Source organism: Sinocyclocheilus grahami, unplaced genomic scaffold (genome assembly GCF_001515645.1).
Source record: "Sinocyclocheilus grahami isolate Dianchi unplaced genomic scaffold, SAMN03320097.WGS_v1.1 scaffold711.1, whole genome shotgun sequence".
NCBI classification, from domain to species: domain Eukaryota; kingdom Metazoa; phylum Chordata; class Actinopteri; order Cypriniformes; family Cyprinidae; genus Sinocyclocheilus; species Sinocyclocheilus grahami.
Genome location: NW_015505890.1, coordinates 457903 through 468642, shown reverse-complemented (window position 1 = coordinate 468642; position 10740 = coordinate 457903).

Below are 10740 nucleotides of genomic sequence, written 5' to 3'. Positions count from 1 at the left end.
ATATATATATATATATATATATATATATATATATAAAGAACAAAAACATGAAAATGAAATAAGAATAATGGGTTGTGTTGATGTAGTTTTCCTCGAGCTTCACATTCTAAAGGTCAGTGAGCACAATGCTGAGTCTCGTGTTTCCAGTGTTCAACCATATTAACATGATCTGATCTTGCATCATCTGGTTAATATGAAACCGTGAGGCTTTGTCTGGTGGTCTTGACTTGAACTTTGCACATATCCGCTATAATTAACAAACACAAAACAACAACAAATGTACATAACCCAAAAAAAGCAAAATAAAATAAAATTTGCATATTAGTTCTGTCACGATCTCTAGCTGGAGTGCCCATGAGCTCCGCTAGAGGGCACCCCATCCTGTACCCTTTACCACTTACCCCGGACTCCATTTCCCATAAACCTCTGCCTGGACACATCATCAATTTTGCAATCACCTGTCTTTCATCAGATCTCATCATCAGTTCACAGCTGTCTCACATTAGAAGGACTTTAAAAGTAGCACACCCACGCTCTGACTTTACAGGTGATTGAATATTTAGCATGTCGTGTTTTGATCCTGGACGCTTTCCTTGTTTTTGATCGTTTCCTGCCTGCCCTGACCATCGCTTGTTTATCTGGATTACTCTTTTCCTTTGTTTCTGCTGTTACTGTTTCTAGACCCTGCCTGTTTTGCCCACGCTCTCTTTTAATGAAGCCTGCAAATGGATCCCCACTCCATCGTCATGCCTCCTATGTTACAAGCTGAAGGCATTGTTAATTAATTTCTATATGTAGATTTGCACATCTGTTGAATACAACATTTAATGCACCAAGTTTCACCGCACCTACACTATACGCATGATACATCAAAAATAAATAGCTCCCATTAAAATCAACAAAGCTGTCTGCACTGAAATCATCCAAATGCAACACCACTGCTATAGACCTTCTCTAAACCACACTTTCTCCGACTTCCTTCTTTCACATTTTCTCCTACACTTTAAGAAACCTGGTCTACAACCGCATGAGCTTTAAAGGGACATCTCCTTCACACAGGCAACACAGACTTTGTAATTCAATTTATTTTCCTCACATTGTTTTAAATGAGACACAAAATTCAATTGGTACCATTAAATTACATTACGGGCTCTCCTGTAAAGAAACATTTATTAGTTTCCCTTTAGCAGTCCTATTTTGTTCAAAGCAACCTACAGCACAGCATGCCGGAGACCTCGGATATAACTGCATTGCTCAAGGACTCGCGTTCTGCCTAGAACTGAAACAAAGAAGCTTCAGTAGAACATTAGTGAACTGCAGTCAGATGAGATGTTGTCAGGCCATATGTCAGTAAAAATGTATTTTCCTGTCAGCCGCTATACTGGGCTCGTAGCGCATGCGCTTCAATTGCACACACAAATACAGCACCGCGCTGTAGCCTGTGTCGTTTCATATTAAAGCGCAGAGGAATCTACGAGCATGCATGTCAGATCCGCGTCACATTCAGCAGCTGCAGCTCTTAAAGTAACAGCAGCTAAATAACCCAATAACCCAGCTGCTGTGATGTCTGTTCATTAAAGAACAAAAGAAAAAAAGAGGAAATCAATAACTTTTGTAGCTTTAAGGATTCATCTATATTTAATTTAGAATTCCGTGTTGATAACTTTATTCAGTTTATATATATATTTCCTACTTGCTGAAGGGCACAGGTATGACATTTATTATAATGGATTTATGTGAAGATTGTTTTAAGTTCACTTAAATTAGAAGTTGGTAGAAGAGCTTATTCCTGTAATTATCCAAAAGCTAATTGAAAAATTTTATTGGGATTTTGTCGAAAGAATCCGGGTAATGCAAACTTTCGGGCGGTGGCCTACAAAAGTACGTCATCTCTGCACTCTACTAGAGCTAAGCCAATTCCTACAGAATAAAATACTAAAAGCTAACTGGTATCTTCCAAACATTTAATGTCAGTCAGACTGTCCTAAAATAGGAGGACTTGTTGCTAGAAATCACCAGTTGTGACATAGGCCTACTTAAACAGCATGTCTGAAGCACCAACCTGCTCTCACTGCCTTGCTCCTTCCTCTCTCGCACCTTCAGCCACTTGCGAAGCAGGAATCGTTTGCGCCGGGGCGAGGCGCTTGGGGTGGAGCTGTTTGACCAGGCCGCGTCCTCGTCGCTGGATGGTGTGATTTCGATGGAGGGCAGCTGGAGGTACTCTTTTGAATCCGAGCGTGATTCTGGGTGCCGCAGCAGCCCGTTCTCAATCTGCTCCCGTTCGCTGGGCAGCTTCTTCATTCGTCTCATCTTAAAGCGTCGGCGCCGCAGGGTGGGGGTGGATGAGCTAGACCAGACGAGGCTGTCGGGACCGCCTCCGCTCCCGCCGCCATTCTCCTCCCCGTGGCTGGGATCAGCTCGGGGGACGTGCACCTGGAGCGAAGGCGGCCGAAGCGTGTCCGTCATGCTCCGAGCTCACCACCCCTGCCTCTATGATCACCGGTAAGATGCTAAACGGAGACGCCTCAGTTACTTCCCCGCTTCCAGGGAAGGTGAGAGGACAACTGAGAGGAAACTGAGGTGTTAAGTTGATCTTGAGTCCTCGAAGAGTTGCCTAATGCCAGGGCACTTCGATCAAAAGTCGATCATCTACTCCTCTTTGAAGAGTCCTTTCTTGACGATCGATTGAGCTCTTTCTTCTTGTTTTAGCTGCACAATTACCCAACAAAGAGCACTTGATGGTGTTTGGGTGGACGATCTTGTGGAGGTGAGTGAAAATGACGGGAGAGTGTGTGGCCTACAGCCTTACTAGATGACAAAGGAAGGCTCTTTTCTCCTCCCAGCAGATGAAACATGCATAAGGGGCGTCTATCGGGTAACAGTACTCCAGGACTCCCCGTAGGTCCGAGACGGTCTCACGCACACAAACACAAGCATAAACACTCAGACTATGGAAATGACATGTGTGTGTGTGTGTGTGTGTGTGTGTGTTTTGTTAAAGATGCCAGGAACTCTCTCCTGAGTACTGTCTGGTTATCCAACAACAAGGAATTGTGGGTTGGTCATGTTCCTGAGGTTGCTGTTACCACAATGCTCTGCATCTGTCTTCTGGCACGTACAGCTGCTCTCAGCCTACAGATTAGAGTAAGGTGATAGGATGCCAGGTAACTAGGACACTGGTGACTGAAGTTGTAAAGTTGTTCAACACAAAGGTATTTTTAAAAATGCATGCGAAGCCACAAACAGTCACAAGGACACATTTGTACGCGAGACACAGCAAGATGCACCACCAAACACACAGATGAATCAGCAACAAAAAAATGAAGCACAGTAATTGTGAGAGAGTGCACACACATGCATAACATACTCATCTCAATGCACACTGAACTGGGATCTCTGGATGAACTACTGAATGAACTGAAGAAAAAAAATGCAGATTTAATTTATTCTTTCTATCAGTTTCAGTATTGTCTTAATATTGTTTTGGCAGAGCATGTTGCAGAACTGTTCACAAAAACATTATAAGGTTTTGCCAAACCCAAATTACATTTCTCACACAGACAGATTCAGCAAAGTATTCATGCTACTTTTTATTCAGTGAAAATAAATGACAATAGGGACTTAGTAATAAAAAGCACTATAATAATATAATAATAATGGTAGCCCATGTGACTATATCTTTGTGAAAAATAAGTGTGTTTAATTGTATTTAATGTGCACTTCTAGTGTATTTTTAAAAAATTTATATTTAAAATAAAAGTATATTTTTAAAAGACTGTACTTGCTGCAAATATAATATTAATGACACAAAAGGCCCATTAAATGCACTTAAACAGAGACACTTTCATGACTGCTTAACACACTTTAAGTACACCTTTAAAAAGTGCACTTGTAATAATGTAAAATAAAAAGTTTTACTTTAAAGGTATGTATTAATTATTTTAATTATTATTTTGATGTGTTGACTAACATACTAAAGCCCATGTAAAGTACTTGATTATCATTTTAAATGTAGTGTGTCATTACAAATGTGTAAAATATATTTAAATACATACAAGTTTCAAAAGAAATGGCCGTAAAGTATATTTTAGTTTACCATAAATGTTTGACAGTACATTCAGCAAAACATTTTACCTATAATTCAAGGACAAATAAGTAAATATGAAATTACATATAAATATGTACTTAAGTCCTACTTACAGTAAGTGGGTCAAAACACTCAACTAATTGCATTTATATTTAATACAATATAATACTATTTACATTTAATTGTAAATAGCATGCAATTAGTGTCTGAAAGCATTGCATTAGGTTCACATTTAAGTATATTCTTTTAAAGTTTATTATTCTTATATAATAACATGGTTTATTTAACGGTAAGTCTTCTGACGTCATATGTTTGCTTCGTGTGAAATATTCTTGTCTACTTCAGCTCCCAATCACATTCACATTCCCTAATTCATATATGGTTTGACGTCAGTGGTGCTGAACACAGTTGGTTCTTGCTTGTCTCGTTACCAAACTTGAGAAAAAAGATTTTACCACTTTTTTTTTTCAGTCAAATATTTTAATTCCAGCCTGTTTCTCACAATAAAATATCATGTTACTTCAAAAGACATGAGCCAATTGGAAGATTTTTTTTTTTTGGTCATACATTTTGCTAACTATCTCCTTTTGTGTTGCATAGAAGAAAGAGTGCCATATGGATTGAATTGACTTGAGGGTGAGTAAATGATGACAGAGTATTCATTGTGCTTTGGAAAAGTACTGGGAATAACCTCAAACTGAAAAAAAACACCTAGATTTAAAGCATGCCACTGTGGTTTTACTATAAATCATTATAGTATGTTTATTCATCACAAACTGTAAAATGATTTTATACTACAGGGGCAGTGTTTAGCTGAAGATGAGAGCGATAAAGGAGTAGATAGTGCAAACACCAGCCTGACTAGAGTAAACAGCCCAATGAGAGTCATATAAAGAGGCTGCGGGCCAAACACCCTGACCGCTGACCCAGTACTGAGAAACTCAAATACAATCCAGTTGACATCCAATATTTAAACAACCACTTCTACTAAACTGCACACACAACCAAAGGCAATACTCCAAATGAAAACAACCAACATCAGTATCTGATTATTCCATCTGATTTTTTTAAACGAAGCAGCTAGATCAATACACAAAATTCAAATGAGAGGAGAAAATGCATAATGTTGAACAATACCGTTCCACATTTCTCTGCTGCAGAACAGCAGCAAGCCACTGTCAGGTTGCGAGCGAACTGTTATATTGACAGATAGTGACAGGACTGGGTTACTTTGAAATTAGAGGCTGTGTCATTGTGTCCAGAAGACAGACACTCAAGGCTATCGCCGCTACAAAACCTTGCTTCTCTTCCTCGCTCTCATTAACAGAATGACACATATTATTCTCATTATTACAATATGTGTGAACTAGAGGTGAGGAGCTGCTACCTCTCATCATATTTGATCGCTTTTCAAAGCCAATTCAAATCATGTAAACCTGGCAGTAGTTTCCAATGGAGCTGTATATAATTTGTGAATAATGAAAGCGGGTCATATAATCCATCCAAAGGATAAATTCACAGCAGGGTTATTATAATTAACTAAAACCGTAAAAAATGGTACTTGAAATAGAATACATAAAATGTAATAAAAACTAATTAAGTAACAAAAAATAAATGTATTTTATTCCAGCTAGTTGTCAAGGAACATTTCTAAAAACAATGAAAACATATTTTTACATACATAAATGCACAACAAAATTACTAACATTTTAAAATTAAAATGGAAATGATAAAAATAAAGAATAATTAAAATAGGATACTAAAATAACTTTAAAAATTATTCTATTCTTAAAATTATTTTCAGCATTATAGAATATACAATAGGCTTGCTGCGATAGACGGTGTTTTCGGTGTTAAGCCGCATCACCAGTTACGTCATTTCCCTACCACGGCACCGCCCCCCACCGTCGTTTTGATTTTTTATAGGAACAAAAATGATTTAGCCTAGTTCAGTTAGAGGACAGACACTTTTAAAAACGAAACGCTCAATGCAGTGTGCCGAACCGTGTTTTATTCTGAATTTTATTAGACATATATGGTGTCTTTTTATTCGTTTTGTTAATAAAAGTTCTGAGTTGACGTTGTTCTTGCTTGAATTGAATCAATGCCGAATTGCCGCTAATTTGAAAGTGAAAGTAAAATGCGCACGGCACTTTTTCAAGCTATTTGAAAGCCAAGAAATCCGAGAAAAAGAGGGAAAACTCAAACTAACAATTGCTTGACGCCGAATTGCGGCAATTCAATTGCCGCTAATTTGAAAGTGAAAGTAAAATGCGCACGGCACTTTTGCAAACCATTTGAAAGCGAAGAAAAGAGGGAAACTCAAACGAACTATCACCCCCCTATAACTATAACTTGGATATATAGTTATATCTAACTATAAGTATAACTATCACCCCCCGGGTCATAACTCAGGTCATCAGACTTTCTCTTTTAATCGTTTAAACCACAATGACTGTAGGTTCCATGTGTGGAACACTCTTTTGTAACAAAACTTGTAGTGTGTCCTATGTTTTTTTTTTTATAAAACCTCAAAAAGTAATGCCTATATAAGGAATTCCCAAGTTAAATGCCAATGACATCAAAATGGGGGTTTCCTACATCTACTGTTTATGCTCCCTCTATTGGATGTAAAATGCTCTGCAGTACATTTTGTGATTTTAGAATGTTAAGTATGGTAACGCTTTAGAATAGGGAACACTTAACTACGAATTTCTCCTCAATAAATTCCTAATTTGCTGCTTATTAATAATTAGTAAGGTAGTTGTTAAGTTTAGGTATTGGGTAGGATTAGGGATGTAGAATTAGGTCATGTAGAATAAAGCATTGATATGTGCTTAATTACTACTAATAAATGGCTAATATTCTAGTAATATGCATGCTAATAAGCAACTAGTTAAGAGACCCTAAAATAAAGTGTTACCTTAAGTTCTACTTCTGTAGTTATTTTGGTGAAAGTAACTCAAAAGTAATATAGGAGTCATGTAACGCATTACAATTCTGAAACAGTAATATTGTAAGGTAAGGCATTACTTTTAAATAACAGTAACAAGTAATCTATAATGTATTACAGTTTGGAAGTAACTTGCACAACACTGATGCTCATACACTAAACCTTGACAATGTATACATATACATTACAAATGTAATCCTGTTTTAAGTAAATATTAATGACTACACAGAGATTTTAGTCCAATAAAATGCCCTCTAGAATGCAAATGCTCCTCCCTCTAATTCCACCTTCTCTGGACTAGCAATAAAAATGTTTTTTTTTTTTTTAAATCTTTGCTGGACACTTATAAGTCCTTTACTTGGTTTTTTGATAGAAATTAATACTTTCATTCAGACAATGACAGGGATTTTTGGAAAGTTTCCGGAAATGTTTCACCCCTTTGCAACCCTAATTGTGGTTTCCACAAAAATATTCGGCAGCCCAACTGTTTTCAACATTGATAATGATCAGAAATGATCAGCAAATCAGCATATTAGAATGATCTCTGAAGACTGCTTTCGACAATGATGCTGAAAATTCAGCTTTGCATCACAGGAATAAATTACAAATAGAAAACAGTTCTTTTAAATTGAAATAATATCTCACAATATATTTTTTTCTGTATTTTTTGTAGCGTCTGGACCAATCAGACACACCATTTTTCATTTGATTTAACAAATCAATTATTCATTAGATTAACAAATCGTCACAGTCCCCTCACCCAATAAACTGGATGCCAGGATGTCTGCAACGACACAAGGCCCAGGACCCTGGTTACCATGGCAACCCTGACACCAGATACATTTACGAAATAATGGAATTTACGTGGGGAAAATCACTGCCTTTTCCATAAGGAAAATCCCCAAGGCACAGTAGGAATGAACTTTTCTACTAATTAATTCATAGGAAAACTTTTATTTGAATGAACTTAATCATGCAGATTTATGCTACAAGCTCTTTGTAGAATTGTACAGTAAGAAAGTTATTTCCCTTAAGCAGGAAATTAACGTTATTAGAATTGACAGAGAGTTGACCCTGAGAGGTCAGCTAAATATCTACAGCGGATCTAAATATTCATAATAAATTATAACTAGTTATGATTAATTATTCATATTTCCCCATGAGCTGATTCATTACATTTTGATCAAATTAATGCAGGGTTGATGAGCACAAGTGACTTCTTTCAAAAACAAACAAAAATTGCATACAATTTATTTATACAGGACTTTCAAAATGTGTTATAAATATGTATTAAATACATAGTTTGGATGTTTAAAAGTTAACATATGAAAGATCTCCTGAACCCCCTTATATTGAAACATCATATCCTGTCACTTAAGCCCCGTGAAACTGATTTTGCATTACAAGCTGACAACCTATAAATCCAAATAAATCATTTACAGTGAAAGGAGAGACGATCTTCCTGCTGGGATCAGAGATATATCAAGAGTGCTGTTAATCAGAATATGAAGACAACCGCTCACATTACAGACATCCTTTATCAGAACGTAATAACTTCAACAGCTTTACACAACCAAGGTCAAGTAGACGAGGAAAAATAATATTCTCGAATAATATCGCTGAGTAAAGTCCTGCCCTACATGATTACAAGCATCCGGGAGCACAGCTATTTGCTTTATAATCAGTTTTCATGTCGTGTTAATGGCAGTTTCTGACCATACTTGCTGTGCAATAATGACTTTTGAATGTTGAAGCATCTGGACAGTTCCTTCTTCACTTTGATTTTAGCTGTCTCTCTCTAAACTCTAGTAATCATCATTAGAGTGTAATCGCAGATTCAGATCAAACCCGGTGCTTGAAATATTTCAGCTCCATTAATGCATTCATCGACATCATGAGTGATTTAGTTTTGTTTCGTAACCAGCACGTGTGTTTCTCTGTGGAGACTCACAGCAGGAGTCTGAGGAAGGTTCCCCTCTGATTGCTGGAGGGGCCGTGTGATGAAAGGCTGGAGAGAAAGCACATTCTGCTTGATGTGAGATGTGCCTAATCTCGCTTAAATCCCAACACTTCCACACCAGTGGTCCAGGACTCCCCTTCCCTCCACTGACTGAGGGCAACTGCTGTATGCAGGGCCGGATTTATGCATAAGCATTCTAGGCACGTGCCTATGCTTGCACGTCCAGGGTGGGCCCAAACACAATGAAGATATATATAATATTTTTGTTATACTATGGGATATCTACAACAGTAAAAGAACCAAAACCCAAGAAGACATTGAGCAAATAAATATAACAAACAATAGGGTAAAATTGACAATCTATTTCTATGTCTTCAACCTTTTGTATGTACGGAAATCATGCTTTCTTTCTCCCGTTCTCTCTCACACATGCACACACATAGACACACACTCGCGCACACACGCAGAGACGCGGACAGAAACTTGTCATCAGCGCTGCGTCTGCCCCGAGAATTAATCAATAAAAGAGTTTCGCAGCTGAAAAGCTACATGACATTTCTCAGTAGCGAGGTTCTTGAAGCAGTTCAACTTAAAGATTCACTATTAGTAGACGCTGCTGCTGAATACTGCTGAGAGACGCAGAGACGCAAGTATTCACACGCACTTAATCTCTCCCTCTCTCTCTTTCACTCTTTCTCTCTAATAACTGCGTTAGACTGCATTAATAACTCCGTTAGCCTGCATATCAATGGCTCAAGCCTCTGTTATTAGCTCTAAAATGACGTTTTGGAATTTGCAACGGAAGGTTTGGGATGAGGTGCGTAAAAAATGAGCTAGTTCAACATCCACGAGATTTCAGGACGGAAACATGTCAAATGTCTTGAAACAAATCATCTGAACAATTGATGTGTGGTTGTGACTCTAGGCCGTTAAAATTATTAGAGAAATAATGCACTCCCGAAGTGGTTATGTGGCCACGTCGTCGCGCCTATTAATGGAATGAAATGCAATTTGTTTGAATTCTCAAACAAATTAAGAAACTACATTCGATTTTTATTGACTGAATGCAAGCGCTTATTGCGAAAGAAAACACTGTAACGGTTTCCACAGATTAAGAAATATTTTTGTTTGCTTGGGTGGTAATATTAGGCCTATTATATTAATAGGGAAGGGGGGCCCAAAAATGTGTTTTGCCTATGTCCCGAAAAAAAGTAAATCCGGCCCTGGCTGTATGATACTGAGGGCTACTCATCTTCACTAATTTGGCATGCTATAATTAGAAAGTGTTTGATGTTAGATGAGACAGACACAAGGGACATGTGCCAGAACCTGAACTAGGCAGAGAATATGAACCAGAAAGCATAAAACAACAATGTTTTGAACAGAAAACTCACATGAGGATAAACTGTAAGATGCAGAAGAAACTGATAAAAGAGGGAAAATACTTACAAAACCTACACTACATCAGTCATTCTGACCCTTTGAATTGTCTGTGATATCTGCCAATGACACTTTGTGGGGCAAATCTCATGTACAGGTATTGAAAATTGAAAAATTATATTTAGCATTGTCAAATCATTTTCATAACACTTAAGCACATTCTCCCCCAATTCTCATTACTGTAATGTAAAAAAAGCATAGTCATAATCGTAAATAATATAATGTAATATAATATTTAAATTATAATAGTGCTGTCAAACAATTAATCGCGATTAATCGCATCCAAAATAAAAGTTTTTG